Source organism: Camellia sinensis, chromosome 10 (genome assembly GCF_055761805.1).
Source record: "Camellia sinensis isolate YWXY chromosome 10, ASM5576180v1, whole genome shotgun sequence".
NCBI lineage: Eukaryota > Viridiplantae > Streptophyta > Magnoliopsida > Ericales > Theaceae > Camellia > Camellia sinensis.
This window is the reverse complement of record NC_138970.1, coordinates 118,723,380-118,737,452: the sequence shown is the minus strand read 5'-3', so window position 1 is coordinate 118,737,452 and position 14,073 is coordinate 118,723,380.

Sequence of the window (14,073 nt, the reverse complement as noted above, 5' to 3'; positions counted from 1 at the left end):
TTATCGAAATAGATCTGAGTGATGGACAAGATGCACCGAGGCCGGTATTCGTAAGTTCGAGCCTTAGCCCAGAAAAGCGGGAACAATTGTTAAAGTTGATAAGCCGATACTCAGATGTGTTTGCTTGGTCATATAAGGAAATGCCCGGACTAGATCCTGACCTAGTCTCCCACTATCTTGATGTGTTCCCAAACTCCAAGCCAATTAAGCAAGCTGCTCGAAAATATCATCCAGATCTCGAAGAGAAGATTAAGGAGGAGATTGAAAAACTTCAACAGGCTGGTTTCATCCGGCCAATACAGTACCCCACGTGGTTAGCAAACATCGTGCCAGTAAAGAAGAAGAATGGCCAAATCAGAGTATGTGTAGACTTTCGAGATTTGAACAAATCTTGCCCGAAGGATGAATTCCCTCTTCCTCACATCGACACCCTCGTGGATACTACCTCGGGACACCAGATGTTCTCATTCATGGATGGATTCAAGTGGATACAATCAGATTAAGATGGCTGAAGAGGACGCAGAAAAGACTGCTTTTAGAACACCTCTCGGAAACTTCTTCTATACAGTCATGCCTTTCGGACTCAAGAATGCCGGTGCAACTTACCAAAGGGCTATGACTGCAATCTTTCATGACATGATCCATCATGAGATGGAAGATTATGTTGATGATCTAGTGGTGAAATCCAAGAAAGAAGAAGACCATCTCCGAGACCTTGAGAAGGTATTCAAGAGGTGCCAGAAATTCAAAATGAGGATGAATCCTCTCAAATGTGCTTTCGGGGTGACGGCCGGGAAGTTCCTCGGGTTTCTTGTACATAGGCATGGTATCGAGGCAGATGAAGACAAGGTCAAATCTATCAGAGCAATGCCTCCCCCGCATTCTCAGAAGGAGTTAAAGAAGTTCCTCGGGAAGGTGTCTTATATTCGGAGGTTTATCCCAGCACTGGCAGAGATCTCTGCGCCTTTCGGCTCTTTGTTAAAAGGAGATGCCAAGTTCGAGTGGAACCAAGAGCACCAAAAGGCCTTTGAGAGAATCAAGGCGGCCTTGACCTCGCCTCAGACCATGATAGCCCCGCAGCCCGGGGTGCCTCTAATGTTGTACCTAACTTCAACCCCCAAGTCCATAGGGGCATTATTGGTCCAAGATGTAGATGGAGTAGAACGCCCGGTGTATTACATCAGTCGGAAGATTCGAGGAGCAGAAGTCCGATATACTCCAGTAGAGAGACATTGTTTAGCTTTGGTATTCACTGCCCAAAAGCTCAGACATTACTTCCTAGCACATCAGATTCAGATTGTTACTAGAAGTGATCCAATCGGATACCTCCTCAGCAAGCCTGCTCTAACCGGGAAGGTGGCAAGATGGTTGTTAGCATTGGGTGAATTCGAGATCACATGTGTAGCCCCCAAGGCGATCAAAAGCCAAGCCTTAGCTGATCTCCTTGCCCAATTTCCAAGTGGTGACTATGAACCAGTGAATGAAGAATTAAGAGGAGAGGTGCACGCAGCTATGGCTTCCGAGGAAAGCTTCTGGACATTGAGCTTTGACGGAGCAGCAGCCGGAGGGAAGGGAGGAACCGGGATAGTCCTTACAAGCAAAAGTGGGGAAAAGTTATATTTGTCTTATAAACTGGATTTCCATTGTTCGAATAATGAAGCCGAGTATGAGGCTCTTATTTTAGGCTTGACAGCAGCTGAGAAGCACAGTATCAAGAAGATTCGGATCCGGGGGGACTCAAAGCTGATAGTGAAGCAAGTTTCAGGACAGTTCGTCTTAAAGGAGCCTGCCTTGGCCACATATCGAACAACAGTCCAAAGGCTTCTTGACAAATTTCAGAAGGTCGAAATAGAGCATGTGCCTCGCTCCGACAACAAGTTTTCAGATGCCCTCGCAACATTAGGGGCAAGAGTTGACATTCCAGAGGAAGAGGCAACAATTGTTATCAAGAAGAGAACAGAACCTTCAATAATACCCGAAGAAAAAGGCCTTCCGGAGGACTGGAGAGGAGAAGTCCTCGAGCAACTCAGAAGCAAAGTTGGAAAACTGACTATGGCCAAGCTTGCCCAATTCACAATTATTCAAGGTGAACTTTACTTCCGAGGAGGTACCGGATTCCTAGCCCGGTGAATTGGCCAACAAGAAGCAAGCTTCCGACTACAACAGATCCATAAAAAGTCTTGCGGGGATGGGGATATCAGTCTGTATAGAAGAATCCAAAGACAAGGTTATTATTGGCCCGAGATGGAGAAGGACTCAAATCAATTACAGAGGGAATGCCCCAAGTGTCAGTCATACATCCGGGAGGATGAGAGTTGCTTTGAAATTGATACCCCTGACTGGAGGCAAGTCTACATTGACTATCTCAAAGAGGGAACACTACTTGAGAGCCCGAGGGACATTGCACACCTCAAGAGGAGAGCGAGGCGGTACTTTCTTGATCAGGACAAGCTGTATAGAAGAAGTATTGAGGGCACTCCCCTGAGATGTCTCTCCAAGGAGGAGTCAGATCTAGTCCTCGGAAGAGCCCACGAGATTGAACATCAAGGAGGGGCTCGGCTGTTCGAGCAACTTATACACCTTGGGTATTACTGGCCAACCATGGAGTCAGATGCATCCCATCATGTGAAGAGGTGCCAGACTTGTCAGAAACACAGAAATTTGATCCATGCTCCAGCTGTAGACCTGCATAGTATCCGAACGCCATGGCCGTTCCATACCTGGGCTTTTGATCTGATAGGGCCCATCTCCACATCTTCTAAGGGGTACAAGTGGATTCTCGCAACCACAGAATTGAGTACAAAGTGGGTTAAAGCAATTCCTCTGAAGAACGCTACGGGGCCTGCAGTTGCGAACTTCATCAAGGAGAATATCATTTGCCGATTTGGAGTACCAAACACCATCCTCTCGGATAACGGCACTCCCTTCATAAACAAATATGTGAAGAGCCTCCTAGAGACTTACCAAGTGAAGCATCACAAATCCACACCCTACTATCCAAAAGGGAACGGGCAAGCGGAAGCCACAAACAAGACACTGATAAGGATTCTAAGCAAGATGATGGATGAGTTTGGGGGGAATTGGTCCGAACAGTTGATAGTAGCCCTGTGGGCGTATCGCACTTCGAAGAGAAAGCCAACTCAAGCAGCTCCTTACTCCCTTGTGTATGGGTCCGAGGCAGTGTTACCTATAGAGTTGGAAACGCCATCTGCTCGAATGGCTCTCGCCTCAGGGATGGTATTGGAGCCTCGAACCACCAGATTGGAAGCATTAGAGGAAAAGCATGACAGAGCTGCAAAAGTCATGGAAAGGTATCATGAGTCCATCGCCCGAGCCTATAACCAGACTGTGATACCAAGGAAGTTTGAAGAAGGTGATCTAGTATGGAAGATTGTAGACCCAATCATGCGAGGACAGCCTTTGACCAAGTTTTCTCCAAAATGGGAAGGGCCCTACAAGGTGGTTCGGGCGAGCTCAAGCGGGTACTACAAACTTGTAAGGGTTGAAGACGGCTTCCGAACTGGCCCGCTCAATGCAAAGTTTATCAAGCATTACTACCCATAGTTGGACTCATCTATGTTGAAATTCATTTTCACTTTCTTACTTTGTCTAAAAGTTGTATTTCCCTTACGTTATGAAGAAGCTGGTTTTCTCTATGGTGCATGTTTTATCCCATCACTTACAGTGAATCTATTATACTTTCGTCAAGAAAGTTGAAGAACTAATGAGAATATTCCAGCTTTTATATGTGCATATGATTGTTCTTTCCATTGTATCATTCGAAATAAATATTTTATCAAGTAGAATGAGAAAACAATGCGAAAATATCCAAACAACAAAAATTTTGTCATTTCATTGCATTGTCCTAGATAAAACATTTTTATCGAAAGGGGCAAGAAAGTAATGATAAAAAAAAAAAAACTCAATCTTTCCTAAAGACATCCTCGAAGAAGCTGCCCGTCATATCTACATCTGGAGGACAAACAGTAGAGTGTGCCTCTAAAGTCTCCAAGGCCCGAGCATAACCCGACTCAAGTTCACGAAGAGTTGCCTTTATCTCATCTATAGAGGTGCGATAAGAGGCAAGCACAGACATAAGTTCCAGCTGATGACTGGCGTTCGAAGCTATATCCAGGCGCTTCCGAAGCTATGATAAGTCCACTTGGTGACGCTCCATGTCAGAGATCCCCTGATACGCCGTCTCGACTACTTTCCCATTAAGGTCACACAACCGTTGCCTGTCCAAGCTATATAAGATAGTGGCAAAAGACTCGAGAAGAGCAGTCTGAATGAGTGGACACTGGCAAGCAAATGAAGCAAAGGTCTCCGGGTAACTTGAATGCACAAGCTGTAGAACTGAAGCAAACTCAGGAGCTACCCAATAATGGAGAAATGATACTTTGCCAGAAGCTGAAGGAGGAATTGGGGCCGGAAAGCTGCTAGTCTCAGGAATCTCCCCAATGTCTATCGGGTTAGATGAACCACCCGGAGGGGTAACTCCCGGCAGAGGTCCCGAGCCTGAGAATGCCGAACGATAAGGAGAAAGACCAAAAGCATCACTATCAATGTGGAAATCACTAAGATTCAGATCCAAAATATTCGAAGGCACTGGCGATGAAGAACCTCTGGCAGTCGTCTCAAAGGCAGGTGTCCCCCCTTGAGAAGGAGAACCGTGAGGAGTTACAAAGAGAGTCGGAGTAGAGCCCGTGGCAGGTGAAGGCAGGACCCCGGTAGCAGCTAACACTGGAGCAGAGTCCGAGGCAGGTGAAGGCAGGACCCCGGTAGCAGCTAACACTGGAGCAGAGTCCGAGGCAGGTGAAGGCAGGACCCCGGTAGCAGCTAACACTGAAGAAAAGATAAGAAGGCCTTATTAGAGGCAGGGAACAGGAAAGTCATTTAAGTAAAGATTTCTCACAGATATAAGTAAATGACAAACTTCAGAAAGAAAGATTACCAGAGGGAGAATCAATATGCAAAGCAGGGGCAATTGAAGGACTCCTAGCATCAACAAAGTCACTTGGTCGTGTAGAGACCACCTGATCGATCTCAATGTCTGATGAAGCCTGAATAGTAGTAGTCATCCCTGAAGAAGGAAGGAGGGCCGGAGGATGAGAATCACCATAAGTGCCAGAGCGAGTCTTAGAGATCTCTAGCACATCCACCTCCACACCATTCCCAGAGGCGCACTTCATCTCTACATCGCTTCTAGAAGCATGGCCCGCGACATCAATTTCTGTGGCATCAGTCCCTCCAGTAATCTCAACATCAGAACGGTGAGCCCCAATAAACTCGTCACCAAGGTAGTGCTCCTCCTCAGCTACGGTAGGGCGATGACGACGCGTGTATGGAATAAGGTCACAAAAATGATCGGAGGACTCAGCCTCATCATCATCGTCATCTATAACTGCTATACGAGGGGTGCACATCTTCACAAGTCTTGCAGACAAATGGAGGGTGTCGTCCAAGTCTGAGTCCGGCCTGGGGGAGGCAGCATGGCCAGGAGCCACGGTACCGAGAACGTCAACAACCGCAGGATCCTACACAACATGGGCAAATAAAAGTTTTCATTTTAGAAGGTATAGTCGCAAGAAGGAAAGTAGCTTCAAATCAAGAATTTCGGGTACCACATGAAGCCTTTTGGAAAGGCGAGGAGCGGAAGGACTGGCATCAGAAGTCCTCTTGTGAGCCATCTTCTTAAGGCGGGTTGTCCGAGGACCAGAGGCCTTATTCAAAGGGACTGGCTCTGGAGAAGTAATTGCCAAGCTAGAAGCAGATGCCCGAGCAGAAGGGTCAGTTGGAGCAGATGAAGTGAAGAAACCCTCGTACATGTGGTCAGATTTTCGGCTCTCGGGTAGCCGAAGAGAAGAATCCTTCTTATAAATCGGCGGAGGCAAACATACGGTCGGTCTGCTCTGGACAAATGCAATAAACGCATCGATATTCTTCTGCCAATACCGCCTGAAAGAGGGGGTGAAACCCCCTACTCGGCTCAAGCCTGGCATCGTCAAAGAGCCGGATATGGGAAGCACGGTGTGTACAAGCCGGCGACTGAAGCGCCCGTAGCTCTCTGAAAATGATAATAAATGAGGTGCTGGCCCCGGGGCACATTGATCAAACCCGAATTGACATGCTACACGGTCAGGCCTATAAACGGCACTATCAACGCCTTCCTCATGCCACACCGGTAATGAACTCGGACGGATCATAATCAGCATATCAACAAAGGGTGCAGGGATGTTCTTCGGCAAAGGAAAGGACACCGAGCGGGAGGAACCATGATAGATAAGCGGTGTGGCCACACCTACAGGTGGGCATACATACGGCCGTGCCACAAAGCGTCGGGGATCATCCACCAGAGTATTCAAGGATAAGGTGGAAATGGTACGTGACCAACGTGTAATCAACGGCTGGCAAGACTTCGCTTTCTCAAATGTCCGAGACCCATCAGTATCGAGCACGGGGATGCCATCTTTATCCACTATCTCCCGAAAAACCTCCGCCTTGAATACAGTCGGAGCAGGGGCAAATTTTGGGAACCTCTCAAAGAAGAAACAAAGTAGGAACTGGCTGTGAATGAAGGAGACAGGCTCATATCAACCAACGGAGCGAACCATATCTCGATGTAGTAGATCCAGCCGATAATAGAGATTCCCAAGAAATAGGGGAGCCAAAGGGATCCGATCTCCTCTAAAGAGCCTGACTGCCAAGGGGAAGACGAAAGGATTGAGGGAATCCGGAGGTGTGCTCGGAAGAATGAAGAATGAAAGGAAGCAAGCCAGAAATCCCAAGAAATAGAGCCTGGAGCCATACATCGGACCGGCTTCATACTCCCGAGAGTCAGGGTCAGCATCTCTGGCCAAGGGCTGAAGATCCTTGAAGAAGTGAAGGATCCATGCAGTATAGGAGGCACGGTTCGTCCTTACTCGACTAGTCCTCCTCGCTGAACCATCAAAAACAGAACTCCACCGACCACAAGTTTGAAGATTTAGCTTCAGAGATTGGATCAAAGAATCATCTTCGGGGGGTGTCTGCTCAGGGTCGAAGGCATCAGGGCCGGTCACTTCCAGACGCAGCAACATGAACACATCCTCAAGGGTGGGTCCCATCTCGTGCTGGCCAAGTATAAAGGTGTGTGTCTCGGTGCTCCACCGAAGAGCCATGGCTTCCAGGCTAGCATTGTTGCGACGGATGGATAGGGATCGAGATATTTTCACTGGGATCAATAGGCGGGCCTCTTGATGCCGCTGACAGAAGCTCTTGTCCGAGAGAACATCATCGACCCACTCCTGCCAACCAAAAGGAGGGTTTGAGAAGGCCTTGAACTGAGGATAACAGTATGGAAAGTCCCCTCGCTCAATCCGAAAGCGTAGCACCGAGGAAGGAGAAATGAGGGCCTCGTGTCCAGAGTCAGTGTCCTCAGTGAGACATAATGGAGCCCCCTTCGGAGATAGAAGAGAAATGGTGGAGGTAGCCGCCCGCCAGAAGGGGTCCTTCCGACCAAAATAAGGAGATTTCCTCCACTCAGATGCCAGAGGTACATCCCTCTCTTTCATGAGAGCCGGTTCTGATGACCCCAGAGCTACGGGTTTCTTTTGAGAAGACATATGGCTGAAATAACCGGTATAAATATTAAAGAGTTGACCGTATTAAAATTCAGAATATTGTTACATGCAACATGATGGGTTTATCAACAAATTCAACTTCGGACGTCATCAACAATTCATTTTCTCGGATATTCTTCAAGCTCAACAAATTTTAATACCAATGGGTGCATCATCAACATATAGATTTTCGTCTTCTATCATCAATAAGAGGTGCAATGTCATAGGTCGCTTCATGATAAAGTTCAATCGGGTCAATTTCTTAAAGTCACTATGTTCCATATTAAAGGTTCAATTTATACGGGGCTCAAAATTTGGACAGAGTGAAGTTCAATAGCAAATTTCAGGTCCGAGATCCGAATTATATTACATTGCTTATCAGTAGCAAGATTTGATGGATTGACGTGCAAGCTACAAGAATATTCCTCCCAAGTCAATATTATTTTTTGCTCAATTCAAGTGGCAAATATTCTATTACGACGGCAAAAAAAAAAAAAAAAAAAATTCAGCAACAATAGTTCAAGTTATACAATAGCCCATAATTTCTTTGGCAAATTTCAAGTCAGAAAATCCAGTTAAATAAATCCCACATGGAAGTTCTTGCATGGATTCATTCATTTATTTGTTTATTTTATTTATATATATATATAAATATGTATATATATATATATATAAGTAGTGCTGCCACCACACAAAGAATATACATATATAAGAATAAAATAAATAAATAAACAAAACACTTAAAGAGCTTACTCACAGGTTTGGGCCAACGGAGGAAGTGCACGGCTGTGTTAGAGTCAATGTGGGAAGCAGAAAATAGGCCACGAATGGATGGAACCAGTACCGAAGATAGCCGGAGTAAATCAATAATAGCACCGGCAGTGGACAGGACCACACACATTGCGTTGAGTGGGCGAACGTGCGTGGTCGGCGTTGGACAAGTTGAAGCCGGAAGCAACGCTGGTACCACAGAAGAGTCAGCAACCGCACACGTTGCGTTGAGAGGGCGAACGTGTGTGGTGTGCGTTGGAACCGTCGCAGTCAACAGTGGTCGGAGTTGCAGTAAAGAGAGGTCAGTAGCAGCTTAGGTCACGACATCTGCAGTAGTCGGGGCCGTGACAGGTTGGTGATGCACTCAGAGTTGCAGCAGTCGGTGCCCAGAATTGCAGCAGTCGGTAGTAAGCAAACCGCGAAGCAGAGCCCCTTGAAGAAGACGAACTCCGAATCTGTCTCTGTTAGAGAGAGTGGGCTGAGAATGGGTTTGACAAAAAGGGTTTTAAGCTTGTATTTACAAATCTAACAGCAACGGCGATGAACAACCTGCAACCTAAAAAAAAAAAAATTCAATAGTGAGGAGAGGAAGACGAAGTTACAGCAGTGTTCTTCAAAGGCCAGCACTCAGTTCCATATAAAGTGAATACGAGACTTAAACAAGGCTGTGGGGGTGATTGGTAGCACAGAAAACGTTGCAAAAATGCTGTCACTGAGATTCCCAGTTTCACCTCCTTCACAACACAAACACAAACCCATTACTCCAATTCTACACCTTCACGCTTCATCCAAAACCATTCAAACAAACACAAAAAAAAAAAAACTTCTTCATTTCCAGTTGTCTTCCCAAATTTCGCAAGCAAGTGGTAGTTGCGAGGAGTGTCGCTTCTAATTCATCAAATGCCGAAACCGTGGTTTCCAACGGACATTTATCAAATGAAGACGATGAGGAGGAGCTGCCAAAGGGTCTCCGACGAGACCTGATGTCGAAACACGTGGCGGTGATTTTGGACGGTAACCGGAGATGCGGGCGGGAGAGAGGTTTGTTGGTGGACGAAATTCACAGAGCCGGTGGAAAGAAACTGGCAGAGATCGCTACGCTCTGTCGTAAATAGGGAGTGAAAGTTCTCACTGTGTTCGCGTTTTCTACAGAGAACTGGACTCGCCCCAAGGTGAATCAATCAATGGCGGTTTAAAATTTTTCTTCTTCTCCATTTTATACACTATCCACAGATTTATATAAACAGAACTTGTTTATCTTACCATTGTCCGCCATAGCTGGGTCTGTGCTGGAATGAAGCCTTCTTGGCGTTGCTGGAAGCTGGTGCTGGTGCTGGCCTGCCGTGACAGTGGCTGGGTCTTCTACGGCGTTGATGGAAGCTGTGATGGAGGTCTGTGTGAATGGCAGCAGTGTAGTTTGTTGAAGAAGATGAGCACGTCGGAGGCCTCTAGCAGTCCAGAATGAAGCCTTCTTGGAGAGAAGGAAAGGAGCTGGGTCTGTGCCTGTTGAAGAAGATGAGTTGGGTCTGTGCCTGTGGCGGCTGTGCAACAAAAAGAAGGTGTATAGAATAGGGTTTCCGGGCCTTTCTTTAAATAGAAAAAAAGGGGAGCATTATTCTTGAATATTCTAAATATGTGTATGCCATGTTTGCCAAACAACCGAAAAAAAATGTCCATGAATCTTGTACAAAAAATGTTTTATAATCCTTTGGTTAGAATAAAAATTTATATATATACTTTTTTCAGATTAAAATAAAAAAAAAAGTACAAAAAAATAAATTTTTTGCTTGTCAATTTTTTTTTGTAAATTGAAGTGCGTCATCAACTTTATCCATAGGCTCTGTCGTGACAACATGTTTTTTTTTTTTTTTTGGAAAACGTGACGCGAAGCAGGGTCGAAGAAATGACAGTATGCATGTCCGAGAAAATTACAATTTCTCACACACGCAAGGGGCAAATGTAAGAGGAGCCAATTTAAGCCCACTAAATTATTTAGGCCCAATAGCCCAAGATTAGTGGGCCCGAATTTATCACAAGTCCAAGATTGGTAGGCTTGGATTTATCGCCGTCAAACGGGCTGAATGGCTCTAAGCCTCGAAAGGGTTCGGATCCACGAACCTAGAGACTTACTCGGGCCCAGACTCGAAAGGGTATTAAGCAAGCCTAGAGATCCGAGGCACTCGGACTCGAAAGGGTTCGGATCCACGAACCTAGAGGTCCTAAACACTTGGCTTCGAACGGATTCAGACGCAATCTAGAAGTCGCTCCGTTAATGAGTCCCAGAACACTTGTGGGCTCGGAGCTTTTCGGGATCTACGCACCAGAACCATGGGCGTAATGGAGTTCGAACAAAGGACCCGATCCCGAGGACGGTGAGTGGAGATAAATTCACTCTTCGATTAAACTAGCCTATACCCGGGTCGAGGTGGCACGACCACGGGGGGTCCATGAGACTCGGCAATATTTTGCGGCAGGACGTCCTCTGGGACTACCCCTGACCCTTTGGGATGATTGGGGATCATTGGTTAGGTGTGGCTAAGAAGAAGGGTTCGCCGAGGGATTGATCTCCTCTTCGGGGTTTTCTCATCCTCGGAGAAGTCACCTCCTCGGAGAGGTCACCTCCTCGGAGAAGTCACCTCCTCGGAGAGGTCACCCCCTCGGACAAGGTGGTTAGAGAGAATATCCCCCATGTGCCTTGCACATGGGCTCCATCCTACATCATGAGGTGCCTATAAATAGCACCCACCCATAGCTTTACAGGGGATGGATTTTGGAGATTTTTAACTCTTGGGAAAGAACTAATTTCCCTTCTCCATTATCAACCTTGAGAGTGAAAGTGGGAGATCCATGGGAGAGTCTTGCCATTATTCTATTCTCTAGCCATTTTGCCTTCTTCTTCACCCAATCTCTTATCTCCATCATCTCCTTTGTTGTCGTGTTCCTAAGTTGAGATTATTGAAGAATCTAAGCCTCTCATCATATTCTAGAGAATTCGAAATTGTTCTTCAAGGATCTTCGAAGATCTTCGAATTTTCCAACTCCTTTCTTGAACCCTCTCCTACAGGTTCTATGTAGTAAAAATGACAAAAAAAAAAAATGATATTTTAGCCATTAAAATTAATGTAGGTATATCAAGATGCTTAAAACATCATGTTTATTGAGTTTAACGATCAAAATATTTTTCTCTAATCAATTTTACTTAAAAATAGATTAATTTTTTAAATTGGAAACAACTCAAAAAATTAAGGTTTAAATTGACAAAATTAAAAATTCATATTTGTTTTGTTACAAGATTTAAACTTTGAGGCTTATTTTATAATTTATCGTAGAAATTATTTCCTGCGTTAAAAGGAAAAAAAAAACAAAAAAAAACTAAGAACTAAATAAGTGTAAAAAAATTAAAAAATCATTTTTATATGATTTTATATTTTTGAAGGCAAAAATAATTATTAAAAATTCAAAATTATTTTTTTTTTAAATTTAATTTTTTGAAACTAATTTTTATTCTTTTAGAAAATTACAGAAAAGTAATTCTGAAATCAAAACCAAATGAGCCTACATATTTGCCTGTGTGATCATCTACAGAATGTTCATTTGGTTCCCTTTTGTTGGCCCTTTCTTTCATTAGAATTAGCTTCAAGGCCGGTTCTGACATTTTCGGCACTCATAGCAAACTCTCGATATGGGACATTTCTTATATTAAAAAAAAAAAAAATCGTAATAAAAAAGATTATGTATCAAATTTTTTTTTATTTTTTATTTTTTACAATGCTTACGAAAATGTTACTTTCATATAAAATTAATAATTTTTATTTAAATATATAACAAATTTTACAATAATAAAATGATCATAATAATCCAAGATCAAATATTAAATAAAGGGTGAACAAATTATAATAAAATGTTACTTAAATATAATCATTCTTGGATTTTTAATTGCAAAATTGCTAATTAAGCTTTCATATTCAACTTATCAAATTTATCCTTTCCAATAAATAAAATTATTAATTCATTCAATCTTTCTTGTAACATAGTTGACCAAATATAATATTTGATTAATTTTAAATTTGAAAGCTTTTTTCCGTGTGAACAATTGTAACTAGCATAACTAATTGTATTCTTTATTCAATCCATTTATTTAAGAAACAACTTTTGATTAATTTTAAATAATTCACCATATCAACAGTCAATTAGTTTTAAATGTTTACCAAACTTTTTCAAGGCCTTTGAAATTCACATTTTTTTTTTGGGGACTAATGTAATAACTTAAAAATTTGAAATCCTTTTTCTTATTCATTTTTTGGGAGTCCAAAGCTGCAGCTTTGAAATTTCACATCTAGATTTTTGGTTGAATTTATGAATGAGAAAGATGGATTAAATTAAAAAACTGTTTACCAGTCAACAAAACAAGCATTCTTGGAAGAAGACAACAGTGTGAGAAACCTTCAAAAAATAATCTAAGTCATGAGTTTTATATAATATAATAAAATAGATTGAAGACTCTGAATAATGGTCTTGTTAAGGCTAGTGTAGAAATGAAAATGGACCAACTTGCTTTGCTTTCAATATCTTAGAACCTTTTCTATGGTGCACTATAATTCGATTCAACTGAACAAACTATTAAAAAAAAAAATTTAAAAATGAGGGTATTGCATCTAAATATTTGGTGGGTTTGATGAACGAGGAAGATGGCTTAAATTTAAAAACCGTTTACTAGTTCACAAATGGACATTCTTGGAAGAAAACAACAGTGTGAGAAAGCTTCAAAGGCAATCTGAGTCGTGGGTTTTATATAATAGAATTGATTGAGAAATATGAATAATGCATCTATGATTGTTGTTATTTTTAACATTTGTTACTTTTGTTGTAAACGGATATTAATTCCTTCTCTAAACTTGTATTAATGCATTGCAGCAACTCGCAACTTCAAATTCCAGAGGGGGTGGCACCACAGCAGACTACAAGAGTATGGATATATATATACACATATATGTAGAAACTCTAGTGCTAAGTCAAATTCAATATTAACTTAAAATTCAAAGATTAATGGTTTTGCCAATGCTGTAGGATAACAGCTATGGTGTTGCTTTGGGGGGAACTAGCTATATGGACTCATCTCTCTTTGCTGTGCCAAAATTCCTAGTGCCAAGAGCAGAATCTCGTGATGCGGGTTTGTATTGTATTCTACTTTTATGTGCTTTGCTAGAGAAAAATAATGCTCAACAACCTTGTCGTTAAGCCTTTTTCATTTAGCATTTATAATTAAGACCGTGAATTTGAATAAATGGATTGCATGTTTGGTTTGTTTTCATACTTTATTAAGGGATGCTTCTTTGTAATTCAAATAAATTGGAATGTTGAGCTATCTCATGTGAGATACATGACCATCTGAACTAGCTTTTGTTGGAACAATTCGTCTTGAATTTTTCAGTTGGTGGTCTTCAGGTCTTTAAAACCTGGCGAAGATCTTGTCTATGTAGAATAGAAATTTGGTGCTTCAAGTCGTGTTACTTTCGCTTTCAAAAAGACAATATTTGTACCCACCAAAAGGTGTGCAAGGGGTTACAGTAAATTCGCTTCCAGGATACAATGAAGCCTGATCTAAAGATCAAGTCTATCGGCGTCTGCACTGAAGAAGTAGATTCGAATCCTCTTGATATAACCAAAAAAACCAAGACACTGATAATCAAGTCTGCAGAAT